Source organism: Dendrobates tinctorius, unplaced genomic scaffold, assembly GCF_039654945.1.
Source record: "Dendrobates tinctorius isolate UK_male_01 unplaced genomic scaffold, ASM3965494v1 ptg000223l, whole genome shotgun sequence".
Taxonomy (NCBI): domain Eukaryota; kingdom Metazoa; phylum Chordata; class Amphibia; order Anura; family Dendrobatidae; genus Dendrobates; species Dendrobates tinctorius.
Window position 1 is genome coordinate 29,100,741 of NW_027361890.1, and position 22,148 is coordinate 29,122,888.

Genomic DNA, 22,148 nt, shown 5'->3' on the forward strand with positions numbered 1-22,148 from the left:
ATTCCATTTAAAACTCATGAACAGAGTGGTCTGAGAATTTTCTGTATATGGACAGAACCTAGACAGGACATTGCAATCGCATCTGATGGTGGATGGTATTCTGTACATCCAATTGTGATATTTATTGATAAATGGGATATGTTTGCTAAGGTTAATGCGAGGTTTACCTCTTTCAACCACAATATTCCTTTTCTTCAGATAATAGCTTCTGTGGGTAACCTTGTTTGCTAATTTTGCATTCCATTTCATTCAGTCTTGTCTCCAGACTGTCAGGATTAGCCGCTATATGGCCGACTCTTTGAAATTGGCGTCTCAGGACCGTCATTGGGTATTTACTAGAAGAGGGTAGCAGACTATTCATATCCATATTTTTCTTATAGAGATTAGTATATAACCTGCCATCTTCTCCTCTGATCACCCAAGTGTCCAAAACACTGATTCTGACCAAATTGCTATGGAGTGTGAATTTTAATCCTTTCTATACAGAATTCAGGAATTTCCCCAAATGCCTCAAGGGTAGGCATCAAAAACGAAAAAGTCATCTCTAAAAAGCAGCATCGTTTACACTGTTTCTGAAATAACAAATTGGGGTATGCAAATTCTTTCACAAACCATTCCATCTTATATTTTCCATATGGGGGTACAACGTTGAAACCCATTGAGGTTCCACTCTGCTCTTGGCAATAAACAGCGATGATTGGAGCTTGTACATGTCACTCTACCTGAAGCCTGTGTAGAACACAGTATGGAGTAGGATTAGACCCTGAGATAACTCCATAAATCCTCACCACACTTGTATCTGAACAGACACAAAAACATGGACCAAATAGAATAAAATACATCTAACAAAATGATGAAAAACAGTCCATTTTCTCTTATTTGCAAAAAAAGACATCGAATGAGACCTCTGTGCATGAACAGCATATGAGCCTTTTGTAGTCCAATATGTCATCATAATGTACCTCTTTATGTGTCTGTGACAAAGTTGCTTCTGCTTTGGAGTGGAACTGGGTCCCTTTATCTAATGGGCCTCTGTGCAGTAGTACTAGTGGTATGAAGACAGTGTAGAACTTTTCCAATTTGTGTACACCTTGACGCTGTGAGATAGCTTTTGCATTTTTTTTTGCTCAAAAACAGTATTTACCAAGTATTCTATGTTATTTATATGTACTATTACACTTTACTTCCTTACAGCAGGGATAAAGGGAAAAAATCCAGGTCACCATTGAAGTTGATGCATGTTGTGTACAAATCACCTGGACGATACATGGACGTGTCAGCAACAACCAGGAACATGCAGAGAGGGTGTATCCAGCAGCACGTCTAGAGAAAGGTAATTACAATCAATATTTATTAGTTCATCTTAAAACATTGGAAGTATTTAAAAAAGAGTGGAAGAGGAAATTCCCGAAAATCCACTTTTACACGTTTCGAACACCTAGGTTCTTAATCATAGTTTGATCCCCTACACTATGATTAAGAATTTGAATGTTTGAAACGCGTAAAAGTGGATTCCCCAGAGTTCCTTCTTCCACTCTTTTTTTTAAATTATTCCAATTTTTTAACATGAACTATTAAATATTGATATTAATTGCCTTTCCCTGGACGTGCTGCCCTCTCTGCCTGTTCCTGGTTGTTACTTGCAGCAAGGTATTTGCTCCTTTTATTTCTATCTTAGGTTTTGTTGTGTGGTACAATATCAAATACTTTTCAAAAGACCAGATATATCAGATGGGCCATATGACAAATATCTAGATCTGAAAATACCTCCTCTTTAAAACCCAGCATGTTAGTTAGACACAACTTGTCTTCCATGAAAATGAATCCAGGCTGGTTCTCAGTTATTGTATTGTTCTCTGCTATATATATTTTGTAGGTCATCTTCTATTATTTTTTTTTCTTTGCACACCATTGATATCAAAGGTACCAAATGATACCTATGCGGATGCACCTCCTTACCCTTGTTGAAAATCGTTACCATGTCATCCATCGTTTGATCTTGTGGCTGCTACCCTTTTATAAAAAGATGAGAGTTAGTATATTTTAATTCATGAAACAGCACTGTCACTTCTTACTCCTGTCTACCCACTTCCCTGTAAGTTCTCAAATACACAAACACAGTACTTTCTACTTCCTTCACAATGTACAGTATCTATCCATCCATTGTGGTTGGATCCTCAAGTTGGCCAGTATTAACTATGAGTATGATTTATCACAAAAAAGGACGTCAGATATTAGAAGATAGGGCCAGCTTCTTTTTTTCCTAAAAACATTGCAACTTTGGAGAAAGGGATATGTCTACTAGAGATGAGCGGATTGGTTCACGTCAACCCTGGTCAAGTAGGTTAGTGATATCTGGATGTGGACAGGCGCTGCATGAAATTCTGGTTCCCAGGTACAGCATTTGATTCATGTGCACAGGTGACGACGCACCAGTCTGGCAAATCATAAACCCAGCCTGGGATCCTGGAGGGTAAGAAAATTTGCGCAGCTCCTTATCCACAGCCAGAGAACACTGACCTGGTTGCACGAAGCGATCCGCTCCTCTCTAATCCATTCGTTTTTCCTGAAAAATCACAACAATCTGCAATAAAACTATTCTCTACTATGTCGACAGAGAGTAAAATGCATTATATGAACACATTGTGGAGAAAGTGAGGAGGGTAGCTTATGCAGCAAAGTCGTAGAAGACCCTTATTCTGGGAACTAAGCACATAAAGGCACATCTGGCAGCCATCTGTCCTGCAGTAATACATAACAGCCTCCTGAAATCTCAGCCAGAGAGCAATGACCAGGATTATGTCACACTCCGCCTTGGAGTGAGACCCCCTCTGGGACAGGAAGACCAGTCCCAATGCAAACCTTTTAGAGGAAATCCTAACCGCCAATCTGTGTGATATTTCTCATACAGAATCATCCAGGTTTTGTTCTACACAACAGAGTATCTGTGATAGTAAAGAGAAATTTGCAGATTGTGCAAGTGATGACATTAAACGGAATGTAATTTTTTCTTTGTCTTACCTGGGTATGAGTTACATTTACAACCCAAAATATGGTGCCCTTGGCTATAATTGGCCCTTTTTTCCTCACAAATGGGTTTGATGCTTTTTTTGTGTGCCTGTACTTAGTACTTTGAGTTCACAAGGGTGAACATTCTTAAGTTTACCATAAGCGGTCATTACAAATTTCCTATGTAAGGACCCTAGGGTAACAAAAGGTAAATTATTACCTTTTTAAACATGTCCAAAAATGTACATTTTATTCATGTTGTGCACTTTAGTTCCAGTCATCTGGGGGCGGAGCCGCAGTATGGGAAAGTAACTGTGTAATCAGTGTCTCGACTATAATCATGCCTATTATTCCTTGATTGACAATGTGAATGTGTGGCGCCCCTGAAGCTCAGTCGCCACAGAGGTACTGCACCTTCTCCTAAGGTGTGGTGCCCCACCATCCAGGTAAGTTGGAGGCTCCTGACCACGCTCCAACACTCGCACCCCACACAATAAAGTAGTTCAGCAAAACCACATTGCGGCTCCTTGCCTAGAGAGAGGCAGAGCACCGTTGGTGGTTCCCTGCTTGGAACACTAAATGTGCTGGGAGTTGGGTGGAGTTTAGAATACATAAAAGAGCGGGATGGTTTAGGATTACAAGTCAGTTGGTCAGTCAGTCAGTCAGTGAGTGAGGCTGAGAGAGGAAGCCACTCGGAGAGGAGTGGGGATCTCTGGAAGAGGGATGGAGGAAGGAGTGCTGCAGCTGCCTCAGTGATCTGAGCCAGCTGGCACGGGAAAGGAAAGAAGGAGAAAGACATTGAACTGAAGCCTGAGCTTCCATAGGAGAGAAAGACAAGTATGGAACACTAGATTATGGCCCGATGCTATCGCATCGGGAGGATGCGATAGCATCACACCTCTTGCCATGTTAACCCTCAACACACACACTCCTCAACACACACTCCTCTCACCTTTCACCATCTCCACTCACTCTTTCACTCCACATACGACCCCTTCTCTCACTCCGTCTCTCATACTCACGCCGTCATCGCCGCTGCTCCACGATCCCCGACATCTTCTTCCGCCGGCGCCATCCTGGATCCAGACGTTGTCCACGCCGGCGACATGTTCTTGCGGCGACGCCATCTTGAGTATCGTGAAATCCCGCGATAGTCAAGATGGCGTCGCCGGAAGAACATGTCGCCGGCGTGGACGACGTCGGGATCCAAAATGGCGTCGACGAAATCTCGCGAGTTTTCGCCGACGCCATTTTGGATCCTGACGTCGTCCTCGCCGGCGACATGTTCTTGCGGCGACGCCATCTTGAGTATCGCGGGATTTCGTCGATCCAAAATGGCGTCGCTGCAAGAACATGTCGCCGGCGTGGAGGACGTCTGGATCCAGGATGGCGCTGGCGGAAGAAGATGTCGGGGATCGTGGATCAGCGGCGATGACAGCGTGAGTATGAGAGACGGAGTGAGAGAAAGGGTCGTATGTGGAGTGAAAGAGTGAGTTGAGATGGTGAAAGGTGAGAGGAGTGTGTGTTGAGGGTTAACATGGAAAGAGGTGTGCGGTGACGTCACCGGTTACAACTGGACGGAAGTTGTTACAACCGGAAGTTGCTTAGGGCATTTATTATTATAGATATGGAACATAGGAGTAAAAGGGAACACAGAGGACGTGGGTTAGAGGAAGAACCCTGCCTAGAAGTTCTAAGCGCAAGGCCGGGGCCCGGTCCCCGAGGTTGTATGGACACTAATGGTTCTGCAGCAGACACCGGTGGAGTAGTGGGCTGTAAATGCACTACTCCCATCTAAGACTTGAGGGCACAACAGCAACACGGATAGAGAGCCGGGACTTAGGAGTAGAGAGTCCCCGAAGCAGGCTACAGCTGTCTGCCGTGCAAGTAGAATTCTTGGGAACATCTGTCAGGAGGAACTCCAGTGTAACTCAGTACTAGGAGATCTTCACACTTAAAGGCGCTATAGAGGCGACGTTCAGAAAAGGCACATAAGTTGGCGGAGCGTGGAAGGGAGCATTCCATCTTGCCTGGAGGTTGACTGAGTCCCTGACCCGGAGGACACGGCACAGAAGCGGGCACTACAGACTGTGAGTAAAGCTTTGGAACTGCATGCCCTGGTGTCCTCCATTCCTGCCTGCGTCCGTCCGCCTGGCACTGCTACATCCCCTGCGCCGGACACTACACCATCTAAGTGTCTCTTCACCTATCCTGCCCTGGGACAACAGCCCTGCCTGTGGAGGGCTATAACATCATTGCTGCACCACACCATCTGTCCCAGAGGATCTGTTTGCAGCGTCAGCTTAACACCTCCCTTGCCGAGCACCACAGGTGGCGTCACGAACTATTCATCTAACTACATTCCACCATTCACAACATCTTCCTATTACTTGGGCGCCCAGGGCCACGGTCCGGGTCACCGCTGCTGTGACACGTCCCGCTGATACCGGCCCGGTACCCGGTTCCCCACGGCCCTGGGAGGGCGACCCAACTGTGCTGAGCAAAATGTCAGTCATTCAACGGTGGGTGATTATGTCCCAGACACAGGTTACATCAGTGACTGATCAGTGCTCGATCCCAGATTACTGGAATCTAGCTCCACACAGCAGTGATAAAAGATAATTTTTTGTCTTCCACCAATACTTCTAATTTCCACAAAGACATGTTTAAAATGCTAATATTCCACACTCCATTAACCTGGCTTTAGCCACGTAAGGAAGTCTGGGATGACAGGTTCACAAATACTTGATTGAGTTTTTAGGTTTTCATACTTTAAGCTATTCAGGTGTTCAAGCCCTCATAGACATTTTTTTATTTTACTCGCCATTAATTCCATAGAGCTTTACAGACATTATCATCGCTGTCCCCGATGGGGCTCACAATCTACATTCCCTATCAGTAGGTCTTTGGCATGTGGGAGGAAACCGGAGTACCCGGAGGAAACCCACAAAACGATCATGGAGAAAATGGGCGCTTATGCAAAGAGATCATTCCTGTGCATGGGGATGTTGTTAGAAATGGCTGTCAGCCTAATGATAGTTCAGCCATCTAAGGTGTATGGTCAGCTTTAGTGGCCACTGAGAAACAGTGATCCTCCAATTGGCCCACTTTAGACCTAATTCTGTATATATTTTGTACCTCCTGTGTACAAATTTATGGCAGCTGTAGTTGTCACTGGAAGGAAACCAGCATGTGACCATATTTCCAGTAGAATCCCAGGCCTCTGTTTCCTTGGTTTGCTCACTCCATGAGATGGAAGCAGGAAGATCACAAGTAAAGCCATGGAAGATGTGGTTCAGTAGGTCATGCTTATTGCCTGCCGACATGACCTAGTTCTCAGTCTCTAAATGCAAAGAAAAATAAAGTGGTGGCCTTAAAAAATGCAACAGAAACACAAATAATCTCAACCAGATGAGCATTAGAAATTGACTAATACTTAGCTTAGAATGGTTGACATTAATTGCTGAAACCCAGAGTAACCCTCCAAGAATGGTGACCTTTGTGGTTTGGAGATGCTACTGATTATTAATGACATAAGTGTTCTTATATACAGCTATTTAAACCCCTCTTGCTTGTTTGTGCATTGTGAAGTTGACTTTTACACTTGAGAAAGATGCCAGTCCTGGGTGGAAATGTGTTGTGGAATAAAACACGCTTCTTGATGTTATTGGATCAAGGATCTTCATTTTAGTTAGCGCAGTATCCAATGGAAACCTGTTCTGTTGAAAGGGATATTTGATCTGCAAGCAGGAGGTTATAGAGCAGGAGTAGTAAAACTTACATTTTATTGACTGAAATCCCTGGTGTTTAAAGACATACGAGTCCAGTAGGTGGTCCTATTCAGTGATTGACAGTCGTCCCTGTAACAATTGTGCATGTATATAAATGTCACTCACCTGTAGGACCACCCACTGGACTCATGAGCATACAAACACCAGGGATTTCAGTGCGTAAAATAAAGGATATTCTGAATCATTTACAACAGACCTATATGTCATTCTGCTCAGCTTCTCCTCTATACCGTGCTGTCCACAGATCTATATGTAGGTAACAGTTTCCCTTTAAGCTTATATTATCTGTTAGAATGATTGGTAATGGAAAATGGTGTTCTAGAGTTAGCGATTTTGGCCCCTTTCAGATGATCTTTTCTAGGATATTTGCTGACATACAGATTATAGTGTTAGGAATGTCCTGCTTGCAGTTACAATAAGCAGCACATATTGGGAAAAGATGTGTATGTATATCACGCGCAATCCAGAGACATCTGACGGCCAAACAACTTTCTGAAATCTTGGCACACCTGCCGCTAATGTAGGACAGCATGGCGCGCAGAAAAGGTTACCACGAGTTACTGCAACTTCTCTGGTAGTAGTAGCCTTGGTGGCGTGGCAAACATTTTGCTGCACTGAGAGCGGTGTTATCATTTTCACTGTGACCATACGCTCTTACATTTTGTAAAGAAGATTTTCTTTTACAATCTTCACTCACATAGTACAGAAATATTTCGTAAAGGTTTGTTAGGACAACTTAGCAATTTACTTCTTCTGCAGTCTTTCAGTAATGGCCGGTCTCCTAGGCAAGGAGTGCAGTGCTTACAAGCTCTGCACACGCTCTATCCAATTAATTTACAATCGGTGCTCTATATCTAGTTGAACCGTCAGATCTGGTCAGCTTCAGTGGCCCTGTGCTCCTCTGATACCACAAAGGCAAAGGTGCTGCTACTTGTGACATCGGTGAGTGCACAGATTGGGCCAGTGGCACATCGGTGCAGCCAGCCTGGACTGTCAATCAATCTGGGGTGCACCTCCCCTAGGAGGATGACGTAAAGTTGGGGAGCAGTGTGCTCCTGAAAGCAAGATGAGACATCCCCCTCAATTTACTTTCTTTAATCCATAATGAGACCTAATAGATATCCTAAATCCTTGGTTCCCAACCTGCTTGTCCACATCTGGTCTCTAGGAGATACTCAGTCTTCTTACTGGTTTTAACCAGTACACAGCGTGTAATCATAGTCTTAGGGTCGGCAATGTTAATGAACCTGGCCTACAGCCTACAGATTTTGGGATCCTTTAAAGGGCTTTCCAATTTCAGAAAGTAATATCATAATGCTGGGATATATCATCATTGTGTGATTGTGGGGGTCAGATGTTAGGGACCTGCTCTGTTCCGGAAAATGAAGGGTGAGATGATACATGTCTAGAATGAGAACTCATTTAATATATCCTATGGGGAAATTCTGAATTAAAGGATTTGTTCACTCCACTCCATTTTTTTTTTTTTGCATGCTTTAATAATCTCCATGGGAGACTAGAAGTGGCACTTGTACGATCAGCTCTGCTGCATACAGGTTATGATCAGATCGCCAGTATGTAGCAGAATTACTCACTTGCTATGACCATCAGGTGGCACTCATGCTGTCAGAGCCCACATCAAAGGGAAGAATTCCAACATCAGCGTACTATTACGCCCGATGTCGGAAAGGGGTTAAAGGCCCTGTACACATTACAAAAGAGCTGAACCTATTGATTAGGTTGGATCAGCTAACCATATAATATGTGGCCACCAGATTCGCCTTCAACAGATGATGTTGCAAAATATAAGATTCTGGCTGTTGGAATTCAATCAGCAGATTATGTTGTTCTCTGGGATATAAGACTCTGCCAGATGATACTTGCAGTGACTTTGTCATAGAGATTACAGGAGCGCTCCTCTGTATGTACAGACTATCATAAGTTAGGTTCAGCACTTGAATTTATAGGCCCTATTACACTTTTGCTCCTGTGTCCCATGACAACTCATCCTGTTTCTGGCAATTTCAGAGTTATGCTACAGATACTGTATGGATCAAAATTACCAGTCAAATAGAAGACCATGTTGTGGCTGAGTTAAACAATGCCTGCTATTTGTACTTATTTCCTTACCAATGCTTGCAACATCTATTTATTTAACCCTAAAACTGGCATGGTTTTACTAAGCTCCACACTTTTTGCCATCTGCATTGTGGAATGGTCCCACCAAATAGGATGATTATTCATTAATGTGCACAGTAATATGGATCCAAACAATAGAAATTTAATAAATTAGATGCATCATTTCCAACTTTTCTGAAAATAGTACCAACGTGTTATTACTGACATTCGATGGCGTTTTTTTGACAGGGAGCAATGATAGTTACAGCCTGATATAGTCTTGAGAGTGAAGTAGAGTTTGCAGCCCACAACACCCTATTTTTACTGACAGACACTGTATATTACAAATAAAAGGCATTCCTATGAAACAAAAAGTCACACCATGCTCCAGCATAGCTTGTGCATCAATTCTCCATTGTTTTCAAGATCTCTGCTTGCTGTCATTAGATAGGAGCCTTCATTGTTTGCTTCCAGAGTATAATAAATAGTAAAATAAAATTTTACGCTTCGGATTTTTGGGGGAAAAAAATGCAAGTAACCGACTTTACTTAATGGATGCAGAAAATCTGCAACATCAAAAACTCACCAGATACTCCTCTTGGGAACATGGCCCAAGGCCTCATTCAGACGTCAATGATTTTTCTTGTATGCAAAAAATGGTGTGATTTCCATCAGTGTTAGTCAGCGGTGTTTGGTTAGTGGGCTTTTTGTATGCACAAAGCTTTCTCAAGCTTCTGCTATCAAACATGAAAATCAGACAGCACACGGATGACACACAGATGGCGCATGGATGATGAAACATGGATGGCATCTGAGTGCTGTCTGATTTCACTGGCAAATTTGATAAGTGACTCAGATCAAAATCAGACATGTCTCTGTGCTCCAGTGCGGACCACTCAGTCTGCAAAAATACATGGACATTTGAACAACCCCATAGACCAAAAATGTTAAAAACTGATGTCTGAATGAGACCTTGTGTAACATGGCGTGGGGTGGGAGACGTGGGCGAGGTACTCGTCTCTTACACCCCAACACGTTACATGAAGATGAGGGTCCTGGGTGGGTGTGTGGACTTGTGCTGTGGGGTGCAATGACTTTGGTTGGCCAGCACCAGCTGTTTGATAGGTCAATGAGGGAGACCACCAGTAAAAATAAACTTTCTACTAAACGATAACTTGGTGGGGAATATATACAGCAGATAGCGGGTACATAGCTTGATGAATGCTTCCTCACAGTTTCTATTCCTCTTGGCACGCTTGTTCTCTAGCTTCACTGTTCCTCTCTACTTCATCACAGCCCAGCTCAGCACTACAGTCCGGTATATGAAAGTTCTTTATTCATCCCGCCACGGAACTATATTGCCAGTAGTTCCAGGACTTATCTTCCCTGTCACTGACGCCTTGGAACTCCCGCTGGGTGCACTCTCTTCGTCCCATCTTGGCTCGCTACCTCTTGTAATTATAAACTCGGTGCCGTGCTGCTAGGCGTCCTCTCCGATCACGCTGCCTTTCAGTCACTTCTAGCCTACTTTCCGCTAGGATCACGCTATGCTCTATCTCAGTCTCCTCATGTTATAAGGACACTCATGTCATGCAGCACTGCTCACTTCAGACTTTAGGTCTGCTTTCTACTCACACTGGGCCCTATCTGACGTACTGGCAGGAAATTGTCCCTGTCCCTTCCCACTCTGGGATCATCCCAAACTTAACTCTAACTCTCCCTACTGGGTAACACACAATATTAAATCTTGTCACAATTCACATTACACCTATCCTTCAAGGGGGGATGTGGACAATATATCCATCTTTTTACAGTTGTCCATCTCTAGATCCACTGAAAATAAAAAATTAAAGCAGGATTCTGTCACAGATCTTCAGTATAAGGCCACAATCACACGTTGAGAATTTGGTAAGTTTTTTACCTCAGTATCTGTAAGCCAAGACCAGGAGTGGGTGATAAATCCAGAAGTGGTGACGGGTTTCTATTATACTTTTCCTCTGACTGTCCCACTCCTGGTTTACAGATACTGAGGTAAAATACCAAATACTGAGCGTGTGGAGTTACTCCTCATCCTGTGGACGTTCTGTGGAGAGGGGATCACTTGGGTGTGTGTTATTTCCAGTAGGGGAACCAGAGAAAGAAATGCCAGTGCTTTTTCCCTGAAGGGTCTTTTTTTTTTTTACATTTTTATTGTTTTCGGAGTCCTTTTCTGGCAGTTTTTGACTGACTTAGAGTTTTTCCGGCGTCTTTTTTTATCGCCGACTTCTGGACTTGTCCTTAACGCCAATGAAGAAACCGCTAGAGTTTTTTAAGCACAACGTCCGGGGGTCTTTGGAGGGGTGTCGCTGACTTGTAGTGTAAAGTACAGAGCAGAACACACCTGAGAGGACCTCACATCTATAACCACTCGGCGTCTATGGAAACCTGGAGCAATAAAAGACGCTGAAAAGCCTGAACATGTGAACAGCCGGTGGCTTTACCGCAGAAGTGCATATGGCCAGCTTTCTGAATGGGCCTTCCTCACTCAGGAGGTTTTGGTGGCGGAGTGCCTCTGAGAAAGACGTGTTGGGCACACACTCTGACTATTGGGGAGAAAAAAGGAGAGGTCTGGAGAACAGGGAGAGCTACAGAAAGTCCATGGGAGAATTGTGTTCTGGGAGAATCTTCCCGCCGTGTACATGGCTAGGTGTGGGAAAGTTACACATCACAGGTGAGGCATCTCCGGAGAAAAGGCGACATCAGTGACGACGAGTGAGTGCAGCGCTAGGCAGAACCTGCAGGGGAAGCCGGCCGGGCTCGGACTGACGGACACGTGACCGCACCGCACACCTATCAGCGACCTGGGATCTGGCCGGAGGACCCTGCAGCCCGTTAACCCCTTCCGCGCCGAGGCCCCGCCCCACAGCCCATGTGACGGGGGGTGTGGCCGCGTGTCTCCGGCGCTCAGCTTCACATCGCAGTTACTAGTGCTGCTCCGTGAGTGCTCCGGGTGATCCTGCGCCGCCGCCGCTGCTGCCCGGGGGGTGACTGGTCTCGGGGGTAAGTTGGCACGGCGCTGCCGCGTGTGCTGGGAGGAGTCACGGATTCTGCCCTGCACTGATGAATAGGGCTCATACCATATGCAAGGGGGAGGGGGGAGCGGCTATTAAAAGCCATGCTCTCTGCAAGTTGGGCGATTTACTGAGCTCAGTGTTGGTGCAGGGGATGGGAGATCTCTGCAGGCCATGGATTTGGGAGGGAACCTAGAAAATGATGGCTTGCATCTGGTGCGACCTGTTTCATTAACCCCTTCATCCCCCGTGGGTTGGGGCATTGCCATCTGATGGGTGCACAGCGCTATAATGGCACAGGGGTAATACCTGAGTGCTGCCTATCTATCTGTACCTGGTGACGTCATCCTGGCACTTGGCTACTAGGTGGCACAGCTTTGGCACCAGGGCCCAGGATCTCCTGTGCGCCACCATTTATGGATAATAAGACATCTTGTGGACCTGTAACCATTTATTGAATCTTCCCGGAGCTGGGATTACATTATGCAATGCTACAGGGGAAAACATCAGTCTGCAGCGGCAGCACGCCAGCCATACCAATGATGGGCCTAATGCAGCTGCCTAGCTCATCAGGGGTTAAATGCATCTATACAGTATTATGTTTTTATATTTTTAATTTTCCATCTTCCGCCTAAACCTGTGTGTGAATCCTCCGGGGTAATCAGCAAAGCGGCTATGCATTCTCCATAACTGGTTTTGGGTTGCAAAATGTATATTTGTCATAACCAGCGCCTGGGGGGAAGGAATCTTAGCACCTGCACTTCTGTCCGCACATGGCGGTGTGAGCAGCTAATGACAGCGCCAGGAGTCTTGTCAAATATCAAGAGAAATGGTTCTGAGCATCGGGCCTGTAGTGTCAGTCAATGAATGGCCCCAAGCAGCCATACAATGCCTTAATGTATGCGGATGGGGCTTCCATGAATGTATAATGAGACCACCGCCAGTCCAGCCGCGTATAATTCTGCGGCAGGTGGCCTTAGTGATTTATGGCGTGGGAAAACATTTTCATCCGAAACATTTAAAAGATTGTTTGTGCAATTTGCATGGAGTCTGATCTGTCATAAATCTCGGAGCACCTTTTCTTGGGCATTTTAACCCCCGAGTTTGGGTGTCACTGGATCCCCTCCATATAGTCTCAGCGCTATAACCTTTATTGGAAAGACTGTGTTTAATCACCATGAATAACATCCGTACGTTTGTCACTTTTCGAATGGCGCTTTCTAACAAGCTGTCATCATTTTGGCTATGGCATTGCATCCCCATTCAGCGCTATTGTGAGTAATCTCGCACCTCCGTGGCACCCACACCGCAGTGGATGGAGCGCTTCCCTGCAAGCTAAATAGCAATAGGGTCCAAGTGGCCCCAATTGCTTGCCTGTATCTCACCGCTGATCGATGAGCACGGTAAATGATCTGGTAACCCTTTCCGCCTCGCCTTACATCTGAGATCTGTGGCAGTTTCCTGTTCGGAGAGAGAAGACACAGACCTCACCCTTTTCACCCCCTCCCGTCTTCTCCCCACCATTCTCAGATTCTCTCCTGGTTAATCTCTGTAATCTGCCAAAAAAGCACACATCCTCCCAAGCAGCCTATTCTGTAACCTCTTCCAGGTCACGCCGTCCTGCTCTGTGATTGTCTATGGTCTGTAGTCGCTGCAGGATTTGTGTAACTACATTTCTACACACCTTATTCTGGCTACAATATTTTGGTTTCTATTATTTAGCCCATAGTGCGACATTCTGCAGGGCTGTTCAGAAAATGTCCAAAAATTGCACTTCAATCTTTCTAGCAGGAATTTACCCCTGCGATGAGCATGCCAACCTGCTTAATCTGTTTGGGTGCCCGCGACATCCCAACACACAGTTGCTACATGCCAACCATATAATGATCAATCCGAGTCCTACGGAGCTGGTTTTGGATCCTCTAGTCCAAGCAAAGGACCCCCGTTCATATGATATAGCCATATGCCTCACTGGCGTTTAACTCTTTCAAAGAGATTGTTCAGTTTCAAAAATTAGATGACAGGCAGCAAAAGCTTTGAAATGGCAAAATAACCATTTTTTTTACCTGTTGAAGCCCCTACTTCTCCAGTGCCGTTTCTCCAATGCTCTCCATAGGTATTATATAGGTTGCAATACCCTTTCCACAACACATGAACAGTGTAGCCAGTCACAAGCCTGGTCCTGGCCCGTCTACCTTGGCATAGACACTGAAGGCAATAATCTTCAGCAGCCATTTAAATCAAGAAGCAACTCTGAGTATCATAGGGGTCACTGGTCTGGCAGGGGCTTCAACTGCGACGATTATTGGGTTATTCTGTAGTTCAAGTTTGAGTGAAAATGCACAACCCCCTTTAAGTTGCCAATAGTCATATCATGCTGGATGAAGGCTGTTTGGCTTGGAGATATCAGCTTTGGCAATCCCCATTGACATGTTGGAAAAGAAGTGACAGCACATCTCAGGGGGACACAATAGAGGATTGGCTGAAAAAGTCCATCATGGCAAATCCTACTTTTTATGTTAGTAATGGACATATGTATGTACACATGCCAAAATATATAATTTTTGTTATGTCAATGTTCTGCTTATGATGCCAGAATAAAGTAAATTTATTGATTTAAAGCTGGGAAGTTTGCACTTCTAATCAGAGATGTGAAAGTAGAAGGCCTTGACCTTGTTCTGTCGGGAGGGTGGCGATAAGTTGTGGCCAGAACCAAACAATACAGTTGGTTGTATAACATCCTTAAGGGCACGTGGAGGCAAATTTTGAATAACTATTCCTTCTAATTATTTCTTGGCCCGCAGCAATAAATTTCAAGTTCTCTTACTGTTTGTAGGACCTTGAAAACCAACACATGGAGTTATCCATTTTCTCATCTTCGGTTGGTTGAGTGGAATAATTCCACAAGCAGCCAGTTGTGACGTGCATATACGGTAATATGTTTCCTTGTTTGCCGATGTCTATATCCTAAAGATAATCAAACGTGATGAATGCCTGACGTACTCCTCTCGTGGAACAGGCTTATCCAAGTTTCTTTTTAGAAGTCTCAAACTACAAACTTGTCACTTCTTTATCAACGCACTGAAACTTCAGTTAGAAAAGTAGTTTCACAATTACTTTAGTTAGTCGATGTTGCGGCATCACACATTTGTAGCACATGGTCACGCATGTATTCATTTTGAGTTAAACCTAGTAGGTCTTGTTTTGTTAACAAAAAAACTAGCAAACAAAAAGCAACATGGTCCTGAAGTACCGACATAACTGTCTGTCTGATAAGGCCTGTTTCACATTTCCGTCTTTTCATGTCAGTCAAAATCCGCCAGAGCGTTAAAAAACGGATCCGTTTCCGTCATGGGCCAAACGGATGCCACTGGATCCGTTTTTCATACGGATTCGCTGCAGCCGGCAAGTGGATGAAACTTAAAGCAACTGCGTTCTGGAAAAGGGGAGAGAGTTTTCACGGCGAGTCCAGAACGCTATTCAGGGTTAAAATGCTTGGCTGAGCAAATCTGCCGGGCATGCGCAATTGAAAATAGCGGTCCGTCGCTCCAAAAAAAACATTTCAGAGTCCATCTCCACCCGGGAGAGACGCTACAATTCTAACGGATCCGTGAAAAAACAGATGCGACGGATGACCATCAGTCAAAATCTGCCGCTAATGCAAGTCTATGGAGCAAAAAAATGGATCCGCCACAAAAGGGGCGGATCCATTTTTTTCTCTAAAAGTGGTGGATTTTGACTGACGTCAAAAAACGGAAATGTGAAACAGGCCTAAGAGTTGGTTTTGTGAGCAGTTTCCAGCATTGGCATCATCTGTGAAATTGTGTATAAGATAATGATTCTTACTAATGCCAAGTTCATGCATCTGTAATATGGCACTCATAGAAGCCTGTGACCGCGCTGGGCCCCGTTATAGAAGCCTGTGACCGCGCTGGACCCCCGTTACAGAAGCCTGTGACCGCGCTGGACCCCCGTTACAGAAGCCTGTGACCGCGCTGGACCCCGTTATAGAAGCCTGTGACCGCGCTGGACCCCCGTTACAGAAGCCTGTGACCGCGCTGGACCCCCGTTACAGAAGCCTGTGACCGCGCTGGACCCCCGTTACAGAAGCCTGTGACCGCGCTGGGCCCCCGTTACAGAAGCCTGTGACCGCGCTGGGCCCCCGTTACAGAAGCCTGTGACCGCGCTGGGCCCCCGTTACAGAAGCCTGTGACCGCGCTGGGCCCCCGTTACAGAAGCCTGTGACCGCGCTGGGCCCCCGTTACAGAAGCCTGTGACCGCGCTGGGCCCCCGTTACAGAAGCCTGTGACCGCGCTGGGCCCCCGTTACAGAAGCCTGTGACCGCGCTGGGCCCCCGTTACAGAAGCCTGTGACCGCGCTGGGCCCCCGTTACAGAAGCCTAAAAAACATAACTTTTTAAACCACGTTATCCTGGGAATGCTGCAAAAACTAATGATTTGGAGCCTAAGAGGTCTAGAGTTTTACCAATAACGTAGACCTGTACCTCCTATACAGAAGTTGTATATAGGCCCCGGTTCTGGAGATAGATATCGTTCTCATTTATTTCATATCCTATAAGTGCATAAGCCATAAATTTAGGCAATCAGTCTCTTTATGAGGTAACCACTTTAACACGATCTTCCGAATTTGTTTGACGATTGATTCCGAACATATTCGATCGTATCTACTCCCATTGACACCAATGCCGTCCGGCTGTGTTAGGCGAATATTGCAAATACAATATTCGTCGACGATCATAATCGGAACAAAAATTTTGAAAAATTCACTAAACTAATCTTAGTTTCCATGGCTCTCCCCATGTAGCTCCATTTTGGAAATTCTGGACCATCCCTCCCAATTCGCCCTCTGTTGCGGGATGGTCATAGCACTGTTCTTATAGCTGGTCCATCCCTCACGTTTGGACTGCACACGGCACTCCCCATGCTGCTGCAGTAGCCATTTATCATGAAGATTTGTCCCTTATCTCAGCACAACGGAAGACATTTGGGTTACTGACTAGACATTAGAATTGTCCCCATGTTTTATATAGGGATGGAGGGTCACTCGCTTTCATGTGATTGTTTTTTGTTATAAAAATAATTATGACATGGCATAAAACATGACACAATCCTATAGTTCAGAGAAGTCATCTTCTGTAGTCCATCATACAGACATTGCCGTTTGAATCTGTATTGCTCTTCTTTCTTTTGACAAAAAAAAAAAAAATGGGATTAGTTTATAGTGGAGGGTCGTTTCTTTACTAAAGCTTTCCATCTGCCATTCCAGTCCTGTTTATAACCAAAATCTACAGAGGAAATATTGACCAAAAATCTGATTTCATGAACAGGCCCTAACAAGAAGCTTCTGCTATAGTTTATAATATACCTGGATTTCATTATGTGGAGACCATCAGGATCACTTCACTGCTTTTGGTCCCTCCCACATGCTGTTCTGCAGGTTTTCTTTTTCTTGCCCTCTGCGTCTGGCATGTAGGAGCCCATATACATGTATATAACTGGTACCTCAGAACACATGGTTGCATTTACATTTCACAGGCCTGTATAAGGAAGTGATAAACCTCCCTGGTGTGTCTCTTCTCCGCCTACATGTTCTCCCCCCTAAGGACCTTTTTTATTCTTCCTTCCCTAGGGCAAGCCTCTCCTTCCCTTCCTCCCCCAGCACAGCCCCACATCCTCTCCTGGACCAGCTGGCGCAGGATAAGGAAAGGTCACTGTTGTTGCTCTTGAAAGGGTGCTGCTCGCGGCCTGGTACTTGGGTGCCTTCAGCACTAAGACTTTTTTATGTGACGATTTCTTGAAAAGAGAAAAACTTGTTTTCCTATTTGCCATCAGAGCAGGATCGTCAGGATTTACTGTAAACTTGTGTAATTAGCCATGTTCACACTCACATCTTCTATTAGTTCAACGATAAAATAATTTCTATTAGTGTTTAGTATCAGGCAGTCTACAGATGTGCACAGCTTGTACCTTCAGACCCATGGTGGTCTAATCTCGTGCCATATCAAAAAGTACTTTTAGGGAATTATTGACTTCAATATGTCCAGACCTGCAGCAAAACTCATGTCTCCTATGTATACTTGAGTGTCAGATGTGTTACTGGCATTGGTGAATAATTTTTTTTCTTGGTGTATGTTCATACTGCTTTTTGTTTTGTGTGTTTTTTTTTTTTTTTTTTTTTCTTTTCTGGACATGCTCTACTCCTAAAATCACCAGAAAAAGTGCGCGTAAAAGGATCTATTTAGATTGTGAGCCCCATCGGGGACAGTGATGATAATATGTGCAAATTGTAAAGCGCTGCGGAATATGTTAGCGCTATATAAAAATAAAGATTATTATTATTATCTTCTTGGTCACATCTATGGAAAAATATGATGATCAGATTTTTTAGCATCTTCTAAACTATGTAGGCTTTCACAAATACCTGGTGGGAGAAAAGAAAGTGCCCATCACTTATTTGAAACGGCTTCTGATGGGAAATGCTTCAAATAAAAAACTGGGGAAAAAACGCTTAAGGTTCTTCCACATGGCGTTTTGTCCCTCATCTAACCCTCCCCCCCCCCCCCCCCCCCCAAAACTGGATTTGGTTGTATGCGCTAACGGTGCCATTGATTATAATAGGCAACATGTGCTCTATCGTCCATCATTTTCGGGGGTAGACACTCGGATGTAGTGAGATCTCATTTTTCTCCGGTTTGCGCAGCTGCTCACGTGACGCCTATTCCGACTTGCCGGATCACATTGCGGTCTATGTATGAGCCAGAAGTCACTTTTGTAATGTAAACCTTTAAAACCTACTTCTGACGCTCCGTAGACTGAGATTGTAAGAGCCTTGTGTGATCCGAAGAGTCTTAGGCTGAGGTCACACTGCGTTAATGCAGTCCGTTTAACGGATTGCATTACACCGCGGCATAACGCGATGTAACACGATCCGTTAACGCTGCCATTCACTCCCATTATCGGGCGCATCGCTAAAGCATGCCATAATCTGCTTGCACTAGCGATGTGTCGTCATTCTGTGACGGACCCTCGCGATCCGTCAACACTCTGCGTTGAACGGACTGCAGTAACGCAGTGTGACTCCAGCCTTAGCTTGAGATGTGGAACTCAGAAGAGGACCAGAGCTCTTCTGGGCACCAGAGAAAATGGCGATCAGTGAGGATTTTAATACACTTACACTACATGGTTTAGCCCATAAAATATTCAGTGTTTTTATAGAAAAGAAAGTTTGAAAAACTCTTCCAAAAACTCTCCAATGGAGAAATGATTCCTGAAGCAGTTTCCACTAGAAAACTCTGTTTTTGACCAACGGAAATACTGTGTGAAGAACCCATACTGTTCTGGCAGTTTGCATAGCGATTACCCTGAACTGTACTTATCCTGCATCCTTCTCATCTAGTTTTTTTTTTTTTTTTTTCTTGCCCCAGAGCTTAAAATAATCCTGCAGTGTATTTAGAATTTTCAGCACTCTCCTCGCCGCCCCTGTGAATGTACGATACTTCTGAATATTGGAGGCTGCTTCCATTAATCCCCCACATCATACACTGTTAGCGGATAAATCTGGAAACGTTAGATTTATTTAATGGTTGTGATTGTTCTGTAATGAAGGTGTGCTGTCACTTCTCTAGCTCATATCAAGGCGTTGGCCTGAGGACACAGCGATTTGGCAGGAACTTGATGTAACTGCAGCATCGCTGTCCTGCAGGCTGTGATGGGTTTGCAGGAGAACAAGATAGAACTTATTTCTGGGCAAAAATATGACTATTTAACCCTTGACTCTGCAATTGCACCTATGACTCATGGAGTTTAGGGTATGCAATAATCAAGATTTTTTTTTTTGTTGTTGTTGGTTTTATCGGGAAACGTGCTAAGATGGTGTGGAAACAGCTATGGGTTAAGAACTGAACTGTTTGCCATTGTCAAGCGTCATCTCTTGACACTATGTGAGCAAATAAAACTGAAGTATTGTACTTGCAACCAACTGTAGCTCGGTCAGGTCAGATTATCTGGTCACGGGAAATGAAAAAGTTACCACGGAAGACCGCCCAATAATCACCTCATGGAACATGATATTTCACATAGGTGGAAAAGTTTTTTTTACCTCAGTAGCTCCATGTTGGGCATCTTTCAATGCTGCGACCCTGTTGACTTTTAAGCATTGAGTTTCCCGTAAATTGTCTGTCCTGGAAGAATATGATGTAGTCGTATGGGAAGCAGCAGCTGGATAGTAAGTCTTCTTTTAAGAGAGGACATGATGAACTTGTACATGTAAATGGCCCATACAAAAAGTATGGTCAAAATCGGTTTCATGTAAGACCCTCTCAAAAGACATGGGGGCTCTCCCTCCATCTGGTAAATGACTGGTTCAACTGCCACATGAGACCAGGCTTCTCTACCTCCAAAAGCTGGTCAAAGCGGGAACCATTGATGCTTTTTTTTTTTTTAATATAATTATTGAAACGTATTTTGTGACTGTTTAGCCCAGTGGATCAAGACTTGGGATCAGTAATCTCTTTGGGGCGGGCTGGATAATGCGTCGTGGTTGTACATTTACCCCATCCTCTTTTATCATTTCCCATCCCACGGTTTCATTTAATAGGACATATGTCTTTTTCCAACCATATTAATGTGGGATGAGATGACGCCCTGCCTTTATCTACACCTTGTCCTTCATACAGCCCTTTTTAATGACCCTCACAAATGTCACTGCTTTTAGTAAATCTGCTACCTTATGCATGTACCTCATACAATGACACATGCGTTCTATACGGCCTGTATTTGGGATGTATAGGAACACTATGTGCCCCTGCCCAAGAGGTGGTAAGGGGGGCTAATTCTACCCCCAAAGCAGGTGGACTTGTGTATTATGATGAACGGTTACACTGCATAGGGGCCACATACTGATTATGCACAGGGACCCTCTTCTGTCTGTGTCGGCTCCTGTACCACTGTGTGCAACCCCTTATTCTTTCTTCATACCTTCTAGAGGAGAATGTGAGCCCCCGTAATATATCATCAAAGGGGGCACTTTGAATCATTTTGCCTTTTATTAATTTAATGTTATTAGTTTTTACTAATGTGGTACATTCCATTTATCATTCATTTTCATCCACCCCCTGTTTTTTAAGGTTCTGTTAGTGGTATCAACCTTCTAGAGGTTTCTTCAGTGTGTCATGTGATAAGGCAGATTTTGGTAACAGGAATTTGATTGGCAGTTGGCAGTTTAGGCGGGAAACGGGCATCTATTTAAACCTCTGCTTTCTAGATCTGGGGCTGTCTGACTGAAGAGTTCTACACGGAAGCATCTCCCCACCCACCTGCCCCTATTTTATTTGTTTTCTTGTTGCGGTGATTCTTTTGGGGGGGGTCGCCCAGCTAATGCTGGGTGGACAGCATTTTAATGTATTGAGGTAATTTTGGTATAATTATTACATATTTGATTCAAATGTATTATTATTTGAATTTACTTTGGGTAACCCTAAAATAAACACCGCGGCCTTTAGGCTGTGTGCACACGCTGCGGATTTTGCTGCTGTTCCGCAGCGGTTTTGGCCGCTGCGGACCGGCAGCAGTTTTTGCTGCAGTGTACAGTACCATGATTCCCTATGGGAATCAAAAATCGCAGTGCAGACGGTGCGGAATTTTCCGCGCGGATTATCTGCGGTTTTCAATCCGCAGAAAGAATTGCCATGTCAATTCTTTCTGCGGATTCTGCTGCGGTTTACCATCTCCTCCATTGAGGAGATGAAAAACCGCAGAGCAATCCGCAGGTAAAACCGCAGATTAATAATAATAATAATAATAATAATAATAATAATAATAATAATAATAATAATAATATAATATTATTATTATTACAGATTATTGTGCAGCAAGTGACTGAAGGCTCCACATTGATGTGGTAATGGCCCGTACAGCACAGGGCATTGTGTGCTTCAGAAAGAGAGCAGTGTCAGGCCATGTTAGGGGCATCACCCCTCCTCTGTCCCCTTTCTTATTCTCTCTGTAGTCTTAACATAAACAGGAAGCTCTTAACATCTCATCTGTCTGTCAGGCAAGGAGCAGGAGATGGCAGAGGGGTATACACACACACACACACCCTCCTGAGCCCGCACAGGGAGCAACGCTCTTTCTGCCATATGAAATGACTTTCTGTTCCGTTC

General features: G+C 44.5%; 1 protein-coding gene across 5 annotated transcripts in view; it reads left to right on the forward strand.

The window, feature by feature from the left end:
- Positions 1 to 22,148, forward strand: part of SEPTIN9 (septin 9) — a 452,544-nt gene that overhangs the window by 365,437 nt on the left and 64,959 nt on the right. Inside the window, exon 1 of one of the 5 annotated variants that reach the window (XM_073555422.1) lies at positions 11,800 to 11,957. The exons of 3 other annotated variants lie outside the window; for them this stretch is intronic. The gene's annotated coding sequence lies outside the window, so the exon portion shown is untranslated. Of the gene's footprint in view, positions 1 to 11,799; positions 11,958 to 12,069; positions 12,185 to 22,148 lie in introns of those variants that run through there. One more of the 5 variants, XM_073555423.1, reaches the window with a different exon arrangement.